This window comes from Atractosteus spatula, unplaced genomic scaffold, assembly GCF_055471065.1.
Source record: "Atractosteus spatula isolate fAtrSpa1 unplaced genomic scaffold, fAtrSpa1.hap1 Scaffold_7, whole genome shotgun sequence".
Classification (NCBI taxonomy): Eukaryota; Metazoa; Chordata; class Actinopteri; order Semionotiformes; family Lepisosteidae; genus Atractosteus; species Atractosteus spatula.
In genome coordinates, this window is record NW_028296901.1 from 488724 (window position 1) to 506655 (window position 17932).

Genomic DNA, 17932 nt, shown 5'->3' on the forward strand with positions numbered 1-17932 from the left:
TGCGTGCAGGGGAACCAGCCACAGAAGTTCATCGACACCACCTTCATCAGTGCGGACATCCACAAGAAAATGGTAGGAAAATGCAACGATATCATTAAGAGCGGCGGATTCCGGGAGTATGAGTGTGGTGGATTGCAGAGCGACAGTAAGAGGTGGGTGGTTTTGCACATGTTTGATCCCTTTGTGACGGATGCCGACGTGACTACCTTCCTAAGCAGGTATGTGGATGTGAGAACTGGGCCTTTGGTGCTCAGCGACACACGCACTGTGTGGACGGGAAAGCGTCGGTACCTGGTGGAACTGCGACGGGACCCAACAACAAAGGATGGATACAGCCACCCACCGGCTACGTTCGCAATCGGAGGAGGTAGGGGGTACATGTTTTACTGGGACCAGCCTGAATTTTGCAGGAAGTGTCGGACCACCGGGCACCGTGAGGGGGCATGTACGGCGGAGAAATGTGGGAAGTGCGGCCGCCCGGGACACCATACCCGAGACTGCCAGGTGAAGGAGTGCTCCCTGTGCGGGGACAGAGGCCACCTTTTCCGGCAGTGCAGCAAGAGGGGCGCGACCACGGAGAAGACGGCCAAGGAGAGAACGGCCACGGAGAAGGCGGCCACGGAGAAGGCGGTTAAGGAGTGGATCAGGCAGGCGGACGAGGACAGCGAGAGGGAAGGCCGGCCGACGAGCAGCAGGCCCCTCGGTAAGGGAGAGAAGAGGGGAGGACGGAAACAGGGACGGGAACAGGAGGAGGAGGAGAGCCAGGGAGCGGAGGATGGTGAGGGTCCAGGAACATCATGGGGCTCAGACATGGAGCAGCGGGAAGCAGCCCGGGGATCGGACAGCGAACGACCGGGAACATCGCGGGGAGCGGACGGAAGGGCTGGAACCTGGGCGGAAGTGGTGAAGAAGGGGCGCCCCCTGATGGGCGGGGGAAGAACTGCGCCTGCACCGGCGCCAGCAGAGGAGGAGGGGATGGTGGCCCTGCAGAGCGCGGGGCAGAAGAGGAAGACGAAGAGGCTGCGGGCAGGAAAACGCCGGCAAGAGACGCAGGAGAAGAAGAAGAAGACGGTCGAGGAGGAAGGCCAGGAGGAAGACCCGGGAGACCTCGCAGACTCTGAGGGGATGGAAGAGGAGGAGGGAGTCTCGTCGGCCTTGAGCGACTCTGAGGCCGAAAGCACCTCGGAATCTCTCCCCCCAGGGCAGGGGTCAGGGGCGGTACCGATGGCCGTCTTTTCAGTGTCGGGCAACGTGACAGACGAAGGCAGCCCTGTAGTCGCCTGCCTGCCTGCACCGCTTACTCCCGAGCAAGAGGCCCCGGATACCCCAGTCCAGTTCATGGACACGGAGGATGGCAGCTCAGGAAGTACAGCAGGGACGGCGAGCTCTCCGGATTCCAGCCGCTCGGAGGGAATGGAGAGTGACAGTCTCCCTCAAGACCCGCCATGACCCTCACAGTTGCAACAGCTAACGTGAGGGGTCTGAGGAAGCAGGAGAAGAGAGTGGCAGTGTTTTCCTACCTGTCTCGAAGGAAGTTGGATGTGACCTTTCTGCAGGAAGTCCATCTCAAGGACCTCGACGACGTGAGGACCCTTCAGAGGGAGTGGAGGAGGGGTCCCTCGTGGTGGAGCGTCGGAGGGGTGAACTCTTCTGGCGTGGGTATCCTGTGCGGCTTGCCAGGGTTCGCCGCCCAAACAGTCAGCTCAGTGATTCCCGGACGTCTGCTGGTGGTGGACGGAACCTGGAGGGGAGTGAAGATAAGGTTAGTCAGCGTGTACGCCCCAGCAGACAGAAGACAGCAGGGCTCCTTTTTGAAAGACCTGGAGCCCGTGCTGTATACCAACAGGGAGCTGATTGTCGGCGGCGACTTCAACATCGACCTGGGAGACCCGCACGGCCAGGGAGTTCATCTGTTGAGGTCCTTGATCGCAGATTTCGGCCTTCGAGACGGGTTTCAGAACGTTGCACACCACACCTGGGACAACGGGAGAGGAAGTTTTCGACGCCTCGACTACATCCTCTCTACTGTGAAGTGGACAACATTGAGCAGGCAAGTGACCCCTACCTGGTTCTCGGATCACCAGCTGCTCACGATCTCCTTCGGTGTTGAGGACCCGCGCTTCCAGGCTGGGTACTGGAAGCTGAACAAACAAGTTCTACAAGAGGAGAGATACCGGAGGAAGATTGGGACAGTGCTGAAAGGCCTAGGGAGGAGAAGAGAGCTCTTTAGCTCGGCGGTGCACTGGTGGGAATCGTGTAAACAGACTCTCGCGACGGTCACCAGGCGATACTGCTGGATCCGGCGGAGTCTGGAGGAACGCCAGTGCGCCCAGCTCCAAGAGGAGCTAGAAGCACTGTACGAGCAGCTGAACCAGGGGGGCGCCTTCAACGGCGAGAAGATTGCCATCGTCAGGAGCCTGCTGAGAGACACGTGGCTGCAGAGAGCAAAGAACTTTCTTTTCAGGCTGCGGGGAGTTTGGAAGGAGGGAGAAGAACAGTGCTCTCCCCAATTCTTCAGCGCCGTGAGGAGGCAGCAGGAGCGCTGCTGCTTCGAAAGCTTGCGGCGCGAAGATGGGACTGCAGTCACGGACTTACCCGGGATGCTGGAGTGTGCCACAGGGTTTTACGCTACCTTGTTCCAGGAGAAGGAGATCGACGCCAGCACCAAGGAGAGGCTCCTGGAGGGTGTTGAGAAGGCGGTGGACGATCCCGCCTCGCTGGTCGGGCCTGTGACGGGGGCGGAAATCAAGACAGCATTGTTTGGTTTGAAGAAGGGGACCGTCCCCGGAGTCGACGGCCTACCAGCGGAGTTCTACCGCACCTTCTGGGACCAGCTAGAGCCCTTTCTGGTGCAGGTCTTTAATGAGGCCCTGGACAGCAATGAACTGGGCCTCTCTATGAAGACCGGCGTCGTGACCCTGATCTACAAGGGAGGAGACAAGGCGGACCTGGGAAACTGGAGGCCGATCCAGCTCCTGTGCACGGACTATAAGATCTTGGCCAGGGTGCTGGGCGGCCGTCTGAGAACGGTGATGCCGGAGCTGGTCGGGGCGGACCAGACATGTGGCGTGGCAGGCCGGAAGATCAGCTGGAACCTGCAGCTGATCCGGGACACCATCGCCTGGGTGGAGGACAGAGGCCTGCCGCTCATGCTGGTGAGCCTAGATCAGGCGAAGGCGTTCGACCGGGTCCACCATGAGACCCTGTGGGCACTCCTAAGGAGGAAGGGTCTGCCTGACGCTTTCGTCAGGTGGATCGAAGCGCTCTACAACGGCGCCACGTCCCGGGTAAGAGTCAACGGAGCAGTAGGGAGGAGGATTCCGGTAAGGTGTGGTGTGCGACAGGGATGTCCACTCTCGCCCCTGCTGTATGTCATCTTTCTTGAGCTGCTGCTGGATCCCTTACGGAAGGATCCCGGAGTGGAGGGAATTAAAGTGCCAGGTGGAGGTGGGCAGGAAGCTAAAACCGCGGCCTACGCGGATGACGTGACACTCTTCCTCAGTTCTGACAGGAGTCTGGGGAGAGTGTTGGACATCGTGGAGGCCTACTCCAGAGGCACCGGCGCCCAACTGAATCGCGCCAAGAGCCTGGTGAAGCTTTTTGGAACCTGGCCGTATGCACCGGAGATCACCGGAGGACTGAAAGAGACAGCCGGCCCGGTGAAAATCCTGGGGGTCCTATTTCACACCCTGGACCCCTCAGGGCTGAACTGGGAGGCCAGGTTCCGGAAGATCAGGCAGAAGCTGGGCCTTTGGCAGCATCGATCCCTGACATGGATAGGGAAGGCGCTGGTGCTGAAGGTGGAGATCCTGCCCTTGCTTCTCCACCTGGCAGTAGTGTACCCCCTACCTAAAAGGAAAAGGAAGGAACTGGTAAGAACAGTCTTTGCATTCGTTTGGGGCCACTCATACGAACGGATTCGCCGGATAGACATGTGCAGACCTACCATGGAAGGAGGCAGAGGGATCCCAAACTTCCCAGTGAAGTTGGACTGTGTTTTCGTTGCCAACCTGTGCGTCATCCTGCACGGAAACCCGCCCCACCTGTGTGGCCGGTTCGTGAGCCTCTGGCTGGCAGCGAGCATGAGACACCTGGCCGCATGGAGCAACACGACCCCGAAGGCCGAGCGGCTCCCACTGCACTACCGACACGCAGTGCAGTGGCTGAGGGCACACCCAGAGGTACGGGACAAAGACATCGCGCTGAGCCATAGGAAGATGTACCAGGTGGTCACAGCACTGGACAGGCCAGCGCTCCTGGGTGTGCCCAGTGACATCTGGCAGCAGGCCCAGCCAAAGGGCCTGGATAACAGACTAAAGGACCTGAACTGGCTCGGCGTGTGGGGTCGAATGGCGGTCAGGGCCGTCATGTGCTCGCATGGCTTGTCAAAGAAGAGCCAGTGCCCGAGGCACGGCTGCACAGGGGAAGAAACAGTAAATCATGTCTTTTGGGAGTGCGGGTTCGTGCAGAGGGTGTGGAAGTCCAGCCAGCACCTCTACGCACAGGTAGGCCTGGGGTCCCTCCTGACTCTGAACACGGTGATGAAGGGCGTGGCTGGTTCCCGAAAATGGAATGCGGCGTTTCTCCTGTGGCTCCTGATCAGCCTGACCAAGCTCCACGTGTGGGACGCGAGGTCAGAGCTGGTCAAACACGGCGTGGAGAGGTCAGTGCCGGCCATCTTGAGGAGAGTCAAGAGGGACGTCTCACGGAAGATCCGGTGGGACGTCCTCCGATGGGGATTCGCCGCAGCACGCGAAAGATGGAAGGACTTGATCACATGGGTGTAAAGGTGGAGGGTAGAGTAAACTTTTGAAAGCACTGTTTTTTACTGATTTCTAATAAAACATAAAAAAAAAATCTGTTCTTATCAGTTTAATATCTGATACGTCCCCCATCGGGGGACCACATATTAAACGGATTTTTGGAACAGGGAGCTGGATCAGGAGCTTGCTCCGTCCTCTCCACGCATCGGCCCGGTATTGCAGCGCCTCCGGGAACGGTGCACTACCTTCTCTCAGCGGTGAAAAGACAGACGTAGCTAGCAAGCAAGCGAGGTGGACCGGAGCTCCTTCCTCTCCGGTCTCGTCTCTCGTCCATCTGTGTGTCTCTGTGTCTCTCTCTCTCCCCCTCCCCGTTCCCGTGCTCCCTCCGTGCACTTTCCCGCGCCTCGACTCTCTCGGCAAGCAGGCCGGCCCCCTTTTCGGCTCCCGTGCGTTTTCCCTCCAAAAAACTTAGTTTTTTCCTCCTTTTTCCAGGGAGGCAGGCGTGGCTTGTGTGTGTGTGTGTGTGTGTGTGTGTGTGTGTGTCCCCGTCCTTGCAGGCGGGCCCCTTTCGACAGCCGGCCGTTTTCCCTCCAAAAAACTTAGTATATACACCTTTTCTTTCTTTTTTTCGGCAGGCAGGCAGGTGTGTGTGTGTCCCCGTCCCTCCCGAGAGAGCGCTGCCCCTTGCCTCTGCCCGCAGGTGCCGACGGTCCGCTTTCGCTTGCAGCTCACTCGGCACGGCTGCTGCTGGTGGGAGGGGCCTAAGCTAAGGAGGCCGGCCGGCTGGCGCCCCCCGCGGCTGCGGTCGTTGTCGGGCCGTTGACAGGAGATCAAAGAGCAGGGCCCCCGCCCGGGACTGGCGGGCAGGCAGGCGAGCAAGCAGGCAGGCAAGAGAGGGGGAGAGCGGAGTCCGGGCGGCCGGCAGCCGCGTGCGGACCGGGCTCCAGAGGCGTCGGCCTGCGCCGCTGCGCGCCAGCCGGACGCCCGCGCGCCCGCCCAAGGCCGGCGTCGGGCATCGCTTCTCGGCCTTGTGGCTAAGATCCCAGTACGTGGCCTGACCGCGGCTGGAGGAAGAGTCATAAGGAAGTGAAGGCGGCGGCGGGAAGGAGTGCTTTCGGAGGAGCCATCGAGGACTTGGGATTGCTGAAGGAGCAGGAGGCGGTTTGGGACCAAGATGACTTCGACGACTGGCGGACGACCTTTTTCTACGGCGGCGGGGGACCCCCTGTCCCGAGAGGGGCAGATGAGAGACACCGTGCGCTTTGTTTTGAAGAGCCTGGATGTCGGGAATCGTTTTTTAGTTCGGGACGTGTTCGAGAAGGAAATTTTGTATAAAATTTTTGGAATCAAGGCTGAAGACACTTTTTGTTTGCAAGATTTTCCAGCCAAGGGAATATTGAACTTGACTTTGATTTCGTCGGCTACGTGTAACAGGGTATGGAACAGAGCGTTGGAGCTGAAAGAGGAAGAACCCTTGAGTTTCTTTTTGTTGGAGCCTTTATTTGCAAGAGAAGTACGGCCTCTGTATGTACAAATGCACAACCCCTTTGTCCCGGAGGCAGAGATTGTGTGTTTCTTGAAGCGCTATGTGGACGTGGTGAGTGCCGGAAGGAAGATGATCGACCCTGAGCGGTTCTGGAGTGGGAAAAGACAGTTTTTGGTCCGCTTTAGGGCCAAGGGTTCGGAGGCTGGGGGTGTGGTGCACCCTCCAGCCACTTTCTCGATCGGCCCTAATAGGGGTTTCTTGCACTATTCAGGGATGCCTGCAGGCTGTAGAATTTGTGGGGAACTAGGCCATTTGGCCTCTAAATGTGGGGCAGTGGTGTGTCGGCGGTGTGGGGAGTTGGGGCATGTGACAAGTGGATGTGCAAAACGTATAGCGTGCAACTTGTGTGGTGATCCGGGACATTTGTACCGAGCCTGCCCGCAGAGGGAACGTACGTATGCAGCCGCGGTGACAGAGCAGAGAGGCCCGGGAAAGGGCCCGAGGCCCTCAGCCGCCGCCGACCAGCAGGAGGCGGAAGAGTTGGACCATCTTAGTGATGACCCTAATGTGATGGTTTCGGTGTCGGACAACCAGAACGGGAGCGATACGGAGGAGGACAGAATGTCTATAGCCTCTGGGGAGCAAAGCCTGGGGGAACAAGATCTGGAGCAGGAGGACGTGGTGCCTCCTAGCCGTGTGTCGGGACTTTTAGGGGAGGGGGGCCATGGAAGCAAAGATGCCACAGGGCGGTCTCCGGCGCAGTGCTCGGGTGTGTCCGGGCACAGCGTGGTCTCGGATGTGTCGGTTGGGTCACGATTGAGAAAGACACTTGCTATGGTGAAAGGGCTGGTGGAGGGCTCATCGTGGGCGGGAGAGGAGTCGGACGAGGGAAAGTGGGAGGTGCAAGATGTAGGTGCAAAAAGGAAGGGGAAGAGGAAACATGTGAAAGGGAAAACAGAGACCAAGGTCAAGGAAGGCAGGTTGAATGGAGGTGACCCCAATCCCTTTGAGGTGTTGGAGGTTGAGGACGTGAGTACGGAGGAGAGCATGACAGATGAGGAGATAGGGGGTGAGGGCAGGGAGGACATAGTTGGAAAGGAGGGAGGGGTTTCCAGTACAGCGGAGGGAGAAGGAGGGGTGACAAAGGAAAGAGGGGGGACTGGTAGTCTCTCTGCGGCAGAAACAGTGGGAGAGTCTATAATAGAGAGTGGGACGGGGACAATAAAGGGGAGCCTTGAGGGGGTTCAGTTAATGGAAGGAGTGGGAGCGGAAAGCGGGGGGGGAGAGAGTGTGGAGGAGAGAGTGAGGGAGGGGAGCGTGATATCAGGGAGGGCGAGGGAGGAAGAAAAGTGCGACGACGGGTGGGAGGGTTGGAAGAGGGAAAGAGGAGACCGTGTGGTATTGGCGACGGAGGTACCGAATTTGGGGATGAGGCCGGTGAGGCCCGGGTACCCTTATCGACGAGTTTACAACGTTCATGATGTAGGTGTGGACAAGGACAAACATAGGAGAGCCGTGAAGAAAGTGTCAGAGCGGTTAGAAGCAAAATATTCATCTTTTAGGTTTGAGTATGGATTTTTGGACAATGTTTTGGTTGCGTTCAGTGTGTCAGGGCAGGATGAGGCTGAGGTTCACAAGGTTGGCGTGGAATTGGGGGATAAGATGATCGTGAGAACCTTGAGACAGCAGAAGGCTGAAGAGACGAAAAGGAAGGGAGAAGGTGGAAGGGAGGTAGCGGATTAAGGGCAGAAGAAGGTATTGGCATAAGGGGTGGGATTATGGAAATGAGGCCGGTAAGGTCTGTGGAGGTATATAAATTTGGGAAGTATGTTTCCTTGGGTCCAGGGGTGGGTGGGTCGAGTTTTTGGGTTCGCGCACTGTTATTGTGTTATGTAGTTCCTTTAGGGGCCTAGAACTTGTTGCGAATAAGATGTCGATCGGTTCATGTTGGATATGTTACCCTAGGTTGTTGTGTGGGGTTTGACATCCTGGGTTGGGTTTGTCTTACCTTGCCTTATTAGAATTGTGCTTGTTGTGTTTTCTACTTATGGTAGAATTTATGTGAATGTGAAATTTATGGAATGTAAGAACTGTTTTCAAATAAAAAAAAAAAAAAAAAAAAAAAAAAAAATCTGTTCTTATCAGTTTAATATCTGATACGTCCCCCATCGGGGGACCACATATTAAACGGATTTTTGGAACAGGGAGCTGGATCAGGAGCTTGCTCCGTCCTCTCCACGCATCGGCCCGGTATTGCAGCGCCTCCGGGAACGGTGCACTACCTTCTCTCAGCGGTGAAAAGACAGACGTAGCTAGCAAGCAAGCGAGGTGGACCGGAGCTCCTTCCTCTCCGGTCTCGTCTCTCGTCCATCTGTGTGTCTCTGTGTCTCTCTCTCTCCCCCTCCCCGTTCCCGTGCTCCCTCCGTGCACTTTCCCGCGCCTCGACTCTCTCGGCAAGCAGGCCGGCCCCCTTTTCGGCTCCCGTGCGTTTTCCCTCCAAAAAACTTAGTTTTTTCCTCCTTTTTCCAGGGAGGCAGGCGTGGCTTGTGTGTGTGTGTGTGTGTGTGTGTGTGTGTGTGTCCCCGTCCTTGCAGGCGGGCCCCTTTCGACAGCCGGCCGTTTTCCCTCCAAAAAACTTAGTATATACACCTTTTCTTTCTTTTTTTCGGCAGGCAGGCAGGTGTGTGTGTGTCCCCGTCCCTCCCGAGAGAGCGCTGCCCCTTGCCTCTGCCCGCAGGTGCCGACGGTCCGCTTTCGCTTGCAGCTCACTCGGCACGGCTGCTGCTGGTGGGAGGGGCCTAAGCTAAGGAGGCCGGCCGGCTGGCGCCCCCCGCGGCTGCGGTCGTTGTCGGGCCGTTGACAGGAGATCAAAGAGCAGGGCCCCCGCCCGGGACTGGCGGGCAGGCAGGCGAGCAAGCAGGCAGGCAAGAGAGGGGGAGAGCGGAGTCCGGGCGGCCGGCAGCCGCGTGCGGACCGGGCTCCAGAGGCGTCGGCCTGCGCCGCTGCGCGCCAGCCGGACGCCCGCGCGCCCGCCCAAGGCCGGCGTCGGGCATCGCTTCTCGGCCTTCTGGCTAAGATCGGAAAGTACGTGGCAGGCCCGCGGCTTGATGACTTGGCTGGGGGACGAGAAGACGACGACGGAGAAGACGGAGAAGACGACGGCGGCGACGGCGGCGGAGAGGAGGGAGATCGAGGACCAACCAGAGGGAGGAGAACCAACCTGCCGGAGGAGGACGGAGGCCGCGGATTCCAAGCTACCACGGGTAGTCGCCCTGGGTTGAGCCCAGGGGGCGAAGTGGGGCTTCCTGATGGCGGCGGCGGCGGCGACGACGGCGGCGGCGGGTGAGTGGACCCGCGACCTGGCGGCTGGGCACCCTCTGTCCCGTGAGGGACAGATGCGGCGCACAGTGCGCTTCGTGGTGAAGACGGCGGAAGATAAGGCTACCTGGATGAAGAGGGACAAGTTTGAAAGAGACATTTTGTTTCATGGACTTGGGATTAAGGTCAAGGATATCACTAGTTTGCAGGATTTCCCGGGGAAAGGTATTTTTGATTTGACAATGGAGTCGGACAAGTTGTGCGAGACTGTGTGGCAGAAGGCGCAATCCGGGAAAAATTCTTTTCCGATGTCTTTGTTTTTGATGGAGCCTCTCTTTGCGAGGGAGCTGAGGACGCTTACCGTCCACCTGTTTAACACGTTGTTGCCTGAGCGAGACATTGTGATGTATTTAACCAGGTTTGTGGACATTCAAGGGGCCGGCAGCAAAGTGGTGGACGAGGCGGGGGTCTGGACCGGGAGGAGGAGGTATTTGGTCAGGCTCCGACCTCAGCCGTCTGGAGAGGAGGGCGTTTTGCATCCCCCTGCCTACTTTAATATCGGGTCAAACAGGGGCTACCTTTTCTACCCAGGGCAGCCCCTGACATGTAAAAAGTGTTTGCAACAGGGACACATTGCAGCGAACTGCCCAGGAGGTTTCTGCAGGAGGTGCGGTGCGGAGGGACACGAGGCGAAGAACTGCGGACAGGTACTGACATGTGATCTGTGTGGGTCAGCGGGTCACGTGTATCGCTCGTGTCCCAGAAAGCAGAAGAGCTTTGCGGACATTGTGAAGGCTCCCCCGAAAGATCCGAGACTGGAATTACCAGGACCCTCCGGTGGTCCGTTTATGTTTTTCGGGACTGTGGGGAAAACTAAGGAGGGGGATAAGGGTGGACCAGGGCAAGCAGCAGAGGGGGCGGGTGAAGCGGGTGACGAACACCCAGAGTCCAGGTCCTGGGCTGATATGGTCCCAGAAGGCCGACCAGAGTCCCCGAGCTGGTCCCCGGTTTTAAGTAGGTCTACAAAGAGGAAGGGAGGGAGAGGGCCGAAGGGCCCTGATTTGCGACGCGCCAAGTTGGGGTTGCAAAATCGTTTCCGGGGGCTGCCTATTGAGACTTTAGGCAGCGATTCAGATGGAGTGGAGGAAGACAGTAGCCGGGAGGGGGTAGCATCCGGGAAATCCCTCGAGCCTGGTTTCGAAAAGGTGGAGGGTGCGGGTGGAGCGACGGGAAAGAAAGGAGAGGAGGTGGCGGGGAGGGGAAACGCAAGGGGGGAAAGGTCAGGGGAGGGATTGGAGGTGGAGGGGGGTACTCTTTCTGCCGTTTCAGTCACCCCTGAGGAATCAGAGGAGGTGGAGGTGAGCGAGGAGCCACTTCCTCCAGGTCAAGGTGAGCCGGTAGTGGCTAGTGAGGGAAGTGAGATGGAGGTAGGGAGTTTAAAAGAGATAGAACAGCCGGCTCACCCGCAGGTACCCGGGGATCCCGAGAGCGAGTCATCTTCCTCGGGGGAGGGGAGCTTGCAGCACTCCGGGGAGGGGGAGAGCGATTCAACATCAGCTGAGACAGATAACTCAGAGGTTAGCCAGGAAGAGGAGACTAGGGTACAAACTTCTCATGACCCGCCATGAGTCGTATTATTTGTACGGTAAATGTGAGGGGTTTGAGGAACCCTGCGAAGCGGACTGGCGTCTTCAAAGACCTTGCGAGTCGCCAGTTCGGCTTTTGTTTTGTTCAGGAGGTTCATTTGGGGTCACAGAAGGATGTAGCGGATTTTAAGAAAGAATGGCAAAAAGGAGAGTCCTGGTGGAGCATTGGAGGGGTGCACTCTTCAGGCATCGGGATTTTATGTGGGGTGTCAAATTTTGTGGGGGGTGAGGTTTGTGTGGTTGTTCCGGGGCGTTTATTGGTAGTGGATGGGGTGTGGGACGGCCTGAAAGTGCGCCTGATAGCGGTGTATGGACCGGCTGAAAGGCGCCTTCAGGCAGATTTTATAAGAAAGATCGAGCCACTCCTATTTACCAACAGAACGGTGGTGATGGGCGGGGATTTTAATGTCGATATTGGTGACACAAATAGGGCAGGGGCGCGAGCCCTGAGAGAGTTGGTGAGTCATTTTAAATTGCAGGACGGCCTTAACATCTCGGGCCCGGCCTCTAAACAGTTTACTTGGAGCAACGGCAAGGATATCTTCAGGAGACTGGATTACATCTTCACTACCCTAAGTGGACGGTCTACGGTAGGACATATTGTTCCTGTATGGTTTTCTGACCACATGTTGCTGTCTGCCTGTCTGACCTCGGATGACCCAGGCCCCAGATCAGGTTACTGGAGGCTAAATGTTAAGGTGTTGTCCGAGGTTGAGTTCAGAAGCAGGATAGTTGACCTGATTGAAAGTCTCTGCAGTCAGAGATGGAAATATCTGTCCGCTGTCAATTGGTGGGAGATGTGTAAAAGAGTTATATGCAAGGAATCGGTCAAATATTGCCGAGACAGGAGACGGAAGGAGAGGGAGGATTTAGATCAGCTCCAACAGGAGTTACAGACCCTCTATGAGGGATTTAATCAGGGAGGCTCTTTTGACGCACCGAAGGCGGCGGAGATCAGGCTTCGGATGAAAGAGTGGTGGTTGGCGCGAGCCAACGATTTTCTCTTTAGAGCGAAGGGAAATTGGAGGGAAAAGGATGAGAAATGCTCGGCTATGTTTTTCGGCTCGGTGCGTTCTCGGCAAGCCAGAACTTTGGTGGAGGGCCTAAAGCAAAAAGACGGTTCCGTTACCTCTGACCCAGCAGATATGGTCAGGTGTGCCTCGGATTTTTACAGGGAACTGTTCTCGGGGAAACCAGTGGACACTGACTTGTGGGAGGAGTGGTTGGCGGGAATAGTGACGGTAGAGGAGGGCATGCCTGAACTGGAGGGAGAGCTTTCGGGTGAGGAACTAAGGGAAGCCATGGCAGGGATGCGGAGGGGGACGGCTCCCGGAATTGATGGCTTGCCCATTGACTTTTACGTGGTGTTTTGGGATAAACTGCAGCCTATCCTGCTCGAAGTTTTTAACGAAATCTTAGAGTCAGGGGAGTTAACGGGAACTATGAAAACTGGAGTTCTGTCTTTGATTTTTAAGAAAGGGGACAAGGAGGACCTGGAAAACTGGAGGCCGATCCAATTGCTCTGCACTGACTATAAGATCCTGGCCAGGGTGCTGAGTAGGCGGCTGAGGAAGGTGATGCCGGGTCTGGTCTGCAGGGATCAGACCTGCAGTGTGGAAGGAAGGAAACTAGCCTGGAATCTCCAGTTGGTGAGAGACATCATTGAATGGGTGGAGGAAAGGGGCTTGGAGCTCATTCTGGTAAGCTTAGATCAAAGTAAAGCCTTTGACAGAGTGTGTCATCCCTTCCTTTGGGAGGTTTTAAAGAGACTAGGGATTGGTGGAACTTTTATCCGATGGCTCAGGATTTTATATAACGGGGTCATCTCAAGGGTATGTGTGAATGGAAGGTTGGGGATGGGGTTCGTGGTTAGCCGTGGGGTGAGGCAGGGGTGTCCCTTGTCCCCTCTCCTCTACGTGCTATACCTGGAGCCCTTTTTGCGACGAATCCAGAGTGACCCTTGGGTGGAGGGTGTACTAGTCCCGGGTAGCGGTGGAGCACAGGCAAAGTTGATGGCTTACGCAGACGATGTAACTTTGTTTCTTACCACTGACAGGTCTCTCACTCGGGTTCTGCAGATAGCGGACGCCATGGCTGCAGGAACGGGTGCACTGCTTAATCTCAGCAAGTGCACCGTCAAATATTTTGGCAGATGGAAGAACAGGCAGGATGTGGTAGGAGGTCTCAAACTAGAGACAGGGCCCGTGAAGATCTTGGGGGTCAGTTTCCATACTGCTGACTCTGCCACAATTAACTGGAGGAGTAAGATCTCAAAAGTGAATCAGAAGTTAGGTTTGTGGCAGAGTAGGCATTTGACACTGGTAGGAAAAGTCCTGGTAGTGAAGGTGGATATATTGCCGTTGCTCATCCATCTGGCCTGTGTTTTCCCGCTGCCTCCCAGGTTCCGTAGAGAGCTGGTGAGGACCATCTTCCGCTTCATTTGGGGCGGAGGATATGAGTACATCAAGCGGGTGGACATGCACAGGCCGGTGGAGGAAGGAGGTCGGGCGGTGCCGGACCTGCCGGTGAAATTGGACTCACTTTTCATCTCGGGGCTGTGCAGACTTCTGAAGGAGAGTCCGGACCACCTGTGCGTCCCCTTTGCACACTTGTGGTTTGCCTCTGCAGTAAAACATTTGGTAGTGTGGACAAACACAACACCCAAGGCAGAAAGGCTGCCATGGTATTATAAACATGCGGTACAATGGCTAAAAAAGCACCCGGATGCTAAGGGAGGTACAGCACTGCTGGACCACAAGGCACTGTACCAGCTGGCTACTGCAAAGGAGGAGCCGGCTATTGTGGGAGTTCCGGGAGAGGTGTGGAGGCAGACGCAATCGGTAGGGCTGGAAAATAAGCTGAAGGACCTCAATTGGCTGGTGGTGTGGAACAGACTTCCAGTCCGAGAGACTTTACACAGACATGGTCTCTCCAGGCAGGACAAGTGCCCACGCACTGACTGCCAAGAAACCGAGTCCATCGCACACGTTTTATGGGATTGTGGGTTTGCACAGAGGGTATGGGACCAGTGTGGGGGCCTTTTAACGCAGGTGAAACTAGACTTTGTGGTGTCCAGACAAGTTATACTGCGTGGAATCCCAAAAACAAGGAGATGGGGGATCAATTTTTTGTTATGGCTGGTGATCAGTTTTGTAAAATATCATCTGTGGGCATCACGCAAAGACCTCACTGAGTATGGGGTCAGTGGAGCACCAGCCGCTGTCGTGCATAAAGTGAAATATGATATAGCATGTCGGGTAAAATGGGATATTCTGAGGTGGGGTTTTGCGGCAGCCAAGGAGAGGTGGAAGGGGCTATTTTCGTTGGGGTGATTATTATGTTTTGTATAGTAAAAGTCGGTATGGTTTTGGTGAATGTTTTGTTTTTTCAGATGTGGGGGTGGGTTTTGATTTGCATTTGAGGCGGGGTTAAGGAAATTGTATTTTGCTTGGGTTTTCAGAGGTGTGGGTTTTTGAATGTTGTTTTCTGTGTTTTTTGAGTAACATGTGGGTTGATTTTTTGTGTGATGGGTCTTTTTTGCTGTTTTGTATGTTTTATACGTTTCTAATAAAAAAAAAAAAAAAAAATCTGTTCTTATCAGTTTAATATCTGATACGTCCCCCATCGGGGGACCACATATTAAACGGATTTTTGGAACAGGGAGCTGGATCAGGAGCTTGCTCCGTCCTCTCCACGCATCGGCCCGGTATTGCAGCGCCTCCGGGAACGGTGCACTACCTTCTCTCAGCGGTGAAAAGACAGACGTAGCTAGCAAGCAAGCGAGGTGGACCGGAGCTCCTTCCTCTCCGGTCTCGTCTCTCGTCCATCTGTGTGTCTCTGTGTCTCTCTCTCTCCCCCTCCCCGTTCCCGTGCTCCCTCCGTGCACTTTCCCGCGCCTCGACTCTCTCGGCAAGCAGGCCGGCCCCCTTTTCGGCTCCCGTGCGTTTTCCCTCCAAAAAACTTAGTTTTTTCCTCCTTTTTCCAGGGAGGCAGGCGTGGCTTGTGTGTGTGTGTGTGTGTGTGTGTGTGTGTGTGTGTCCCCGTCCTTGCAGGCGGGCCCCTTTCGACAGCCGGCCGTTTTCCCTCCAAAAAACTTAGTATATACACCTTTTCTTTCTTTTTTTCGGCAGGCAGGCAGGTGTGTGTGTGTCCCCGTCCCTCCCGAGAGAGCGCTGCCCCTTGCCTCTGCCCGCAGGTGCCGACGGTCCGCTTTCGCTTGCAGCTCACTCGGCACGGCTGCTGCTGGTGGGAGGGGCCTAAGCTAAGGAGGCCGGCCGGCTGGCGCCCCCCGCGGCTGCGGTCGTTGTCGGGCCGTTGACAGGAGATCAAAGAGCAGGGCCCCCGCCCGGGACTGGCGGGCAGGCAGGCGAGCAAGCAGGCAGGCAAGAGAGGGGGAGAGCGGAGTCCGGGCGGCCGGCAGCCGCGTGCGGACCGGGCTCCAGAGGCGTCGGCCTGCGCCGCTGCGCGCCAGCCGGACGCCCGCGCGCCCGCCCAAGGCCGGCGTCGGGCATCGCTTCTCGGCCTTTTGGCTGCGATCCTTAGTACGTGGCAGGCCCGCGGCTGAGGTAACACCAAAAGACCGGGGAGAGAAGACCGGAGAGGACACCGCCTGGAGGAGACTACGCTGCTGGATTTGCCGGATTTGGACTTTGGATTGGCCTGGACTGCGCTTCGGATTTTCGTTTCCTGGATTGGACGCTTGGACACCAGAAGACTTCGGTTTTGGTGAGAAGGCTGCTTCGGCAGCCGCAAAGGCTGCGGAACGATGGCTGCGGATCCCGGGGCGGCGAGGACGGCTGAGGAGGGTCCCAAGATCCGGAAGACCATCCGCTTCATCTGGAAGCCGGATGGAGAGATGCCGGGGAGGGACGTCTTCGAAGAGGAGATCCTTTTTGGGATCCTGGGTTTGGACGTGGCGGATATCAAGTGCTTGCAGGGGAATCGGGCGCAGCGCTATATGGATCTCTCGTTCGTGGAGGAGAAAGGACATCGTGGCGCTTCCGAGAAGATCATGAAGGCTAAGGAAAGTGGCAGGCTGGAGAATTACGTGTGTCTGGGGCTCCAGAGCAACAATGAAAGGTCAGTGATTCTGCACATGTTTGACCCCTTTGTTCCCGATAGTGACGTCACGACCTTCCTCCGTCGTTACGTCGACGTGTTGGACCCCCCTCGTATCATCATGGACCCCTACAAGGTCTGGACCGGGAAGAGGCAGTATCACGTTGAGCTGAGGCCAGACGACAGAAGTAAGGACGGTTTCGCCCACCCGCCTGCCACTTTCGCCATTGGTCCAGGTAGGGGGTACTTGTTCTACGGGAATCAGCCGCCGTTCTGTCGGAAGTGTCGGGAGTCCGGGCACCGGGAGGCCGAGTGCAACGCGGCGGAGTGTGGGAAGTGCCACCGGCGGGGTCATCAGGCCCGGAATTGTCCCGTTAAAGAGTGTTCCTTGTGTGGCAACACTGGACATTTGTATCGCAACTGCCTCCTTAGGAACGCCGAGTATGCCAGAGCTGTCCATGACGGATCCGGCCTGGCGGTGGGAGAAACGGAGTCGGAAGGCAGTGAGGCTGGGGACACCGAGGACGAACATCAGGATGGTGGTGGAGCGGTCCCTGGGGGAGCCGGGAAGGATGCCGGATGGACGGTGGTGGTGCGGCCGAGACGGAAGGGGAAGGGGAAGGGGAAGGGGAGGCAGCATGAGGAGGACGGCGACGACCCGCAGGAGGGACCATCTCGGGCCGAAGACGGGGTGGTCGGGAGCTGGGCGGATGTGGTGAAGGCCCCCCCCGCCCGAGCAGACGCAGGACCAACCGCAGCGCGGGGGGCAGGTGAGGAGGAGGAGGAGATGCACCACATGCCCGTGTTGAGGAAGAAGCCTAGGAAGCGGTCGCAGGCTGGCAAGGGACAGATGGAGACGGGCGACAAGAAGAAGAAGACATCCAGGGAGTACTACGGGGAGGCGGAGCTCGTCCCGGAGACGGTAGCAGCTCTGGTGACGGCGCCAGAGCAGGAGGTGATGGCAGACCGGGAGGCGATGGCAGACCAGGAGGAGATGGAGGAGGGGGCAGCGCCAGCGTCAACGCAGGACGGCCAGGAGCTGGGGGACACCGCAGGCTCCCTCCCCCCTGGGCAGGGAGACAGAGTCGTGGCACGGGGCCCCTTCTCTGTGGCGCAGTGCCTTTCAGGTGAGGGGAGCCCTGTGGTGACGTGCCAGGTCGACACCCCGGACCGCGAGTACTCGCGCCGGCCTGACCCTGACCCGGGCTCCAGCCCCAACCCCTCTCCCGACCCCCCTCCCCCCGACCCCGACCCCGACCCCCACCCTGACCGGGGCCCCGACCCCGGCCTCGGTCTCAGCCCCGGATTTGTTCTCGATCCCGGGCCCGACCCCGTCTCTGACATGGAGGTGGGCGTGAGCCCAGTCCCTTCGGTCACCTACATCGAGGGGACAGACACCGACAGTTCGGTCAGTGCAGCAGGGGCAGAGCATCCACCCAGCTCTAGCTCCAGCGACGGTATGGAGAGTGACAGCCCCCCGGAGCAGCCATGACCTTCACAGTGGCCACGGCTAATGTGAGGGGTCTGCGGAACCGGGAGAAACGAGCTGGAGTTTTCCGATATTTGTCCCAAAGGCTTTTGGATATTTGCTTTTTGCAGGAGACCCATCTGAAAGACCACGACGATGTGCTCGCTTACCAGAAGGAGTGGACAAAGGGGCC

At 57.4% G+C, this 17932-nt stretch overlaps 3 non-coding genes across 3 annotated transcripts; all 3 read left to right on the top strand.

Moving 5' to 3' along the window:
• The first annotated feature begins 4817 nt into the window (after positions 1–4817).
• LOC148805581 (U2 spliceosomal RNA) lies at positions 4818–5010 on the top strand. The gene has a single exon (XR_016090237.1). It is a non-coding gene; the product is annotated as a U2 spliceosomal RNA (small nuclear RNA).
• Positions 5011–8335: 3325 nt separating this feature from the next.
• LOC148805582 (U2 spliceosomal RNA) lies at positions 8336–8533 on the top strand. Its single transcript, XR_016090273.1, has one exon. It is a non-coding gene; the product is annotated as a U2 spliceosomal RNA (small nuclear RNA).
• A 6236-nt stretch (positions 8534–14769) lies between these two features.
• On the top strand, positions 14770–14953 carry LOC148805583 (U2 spliceosomal RNA). Its single transcript, XR_016090253.1, has one exon. It is a non-coding gene; the product is annotated as a U2 spliceosomal RNA (small nuclear RNA).
• Positions 14954–17932: the final 2979 nt, after the last annotated feature.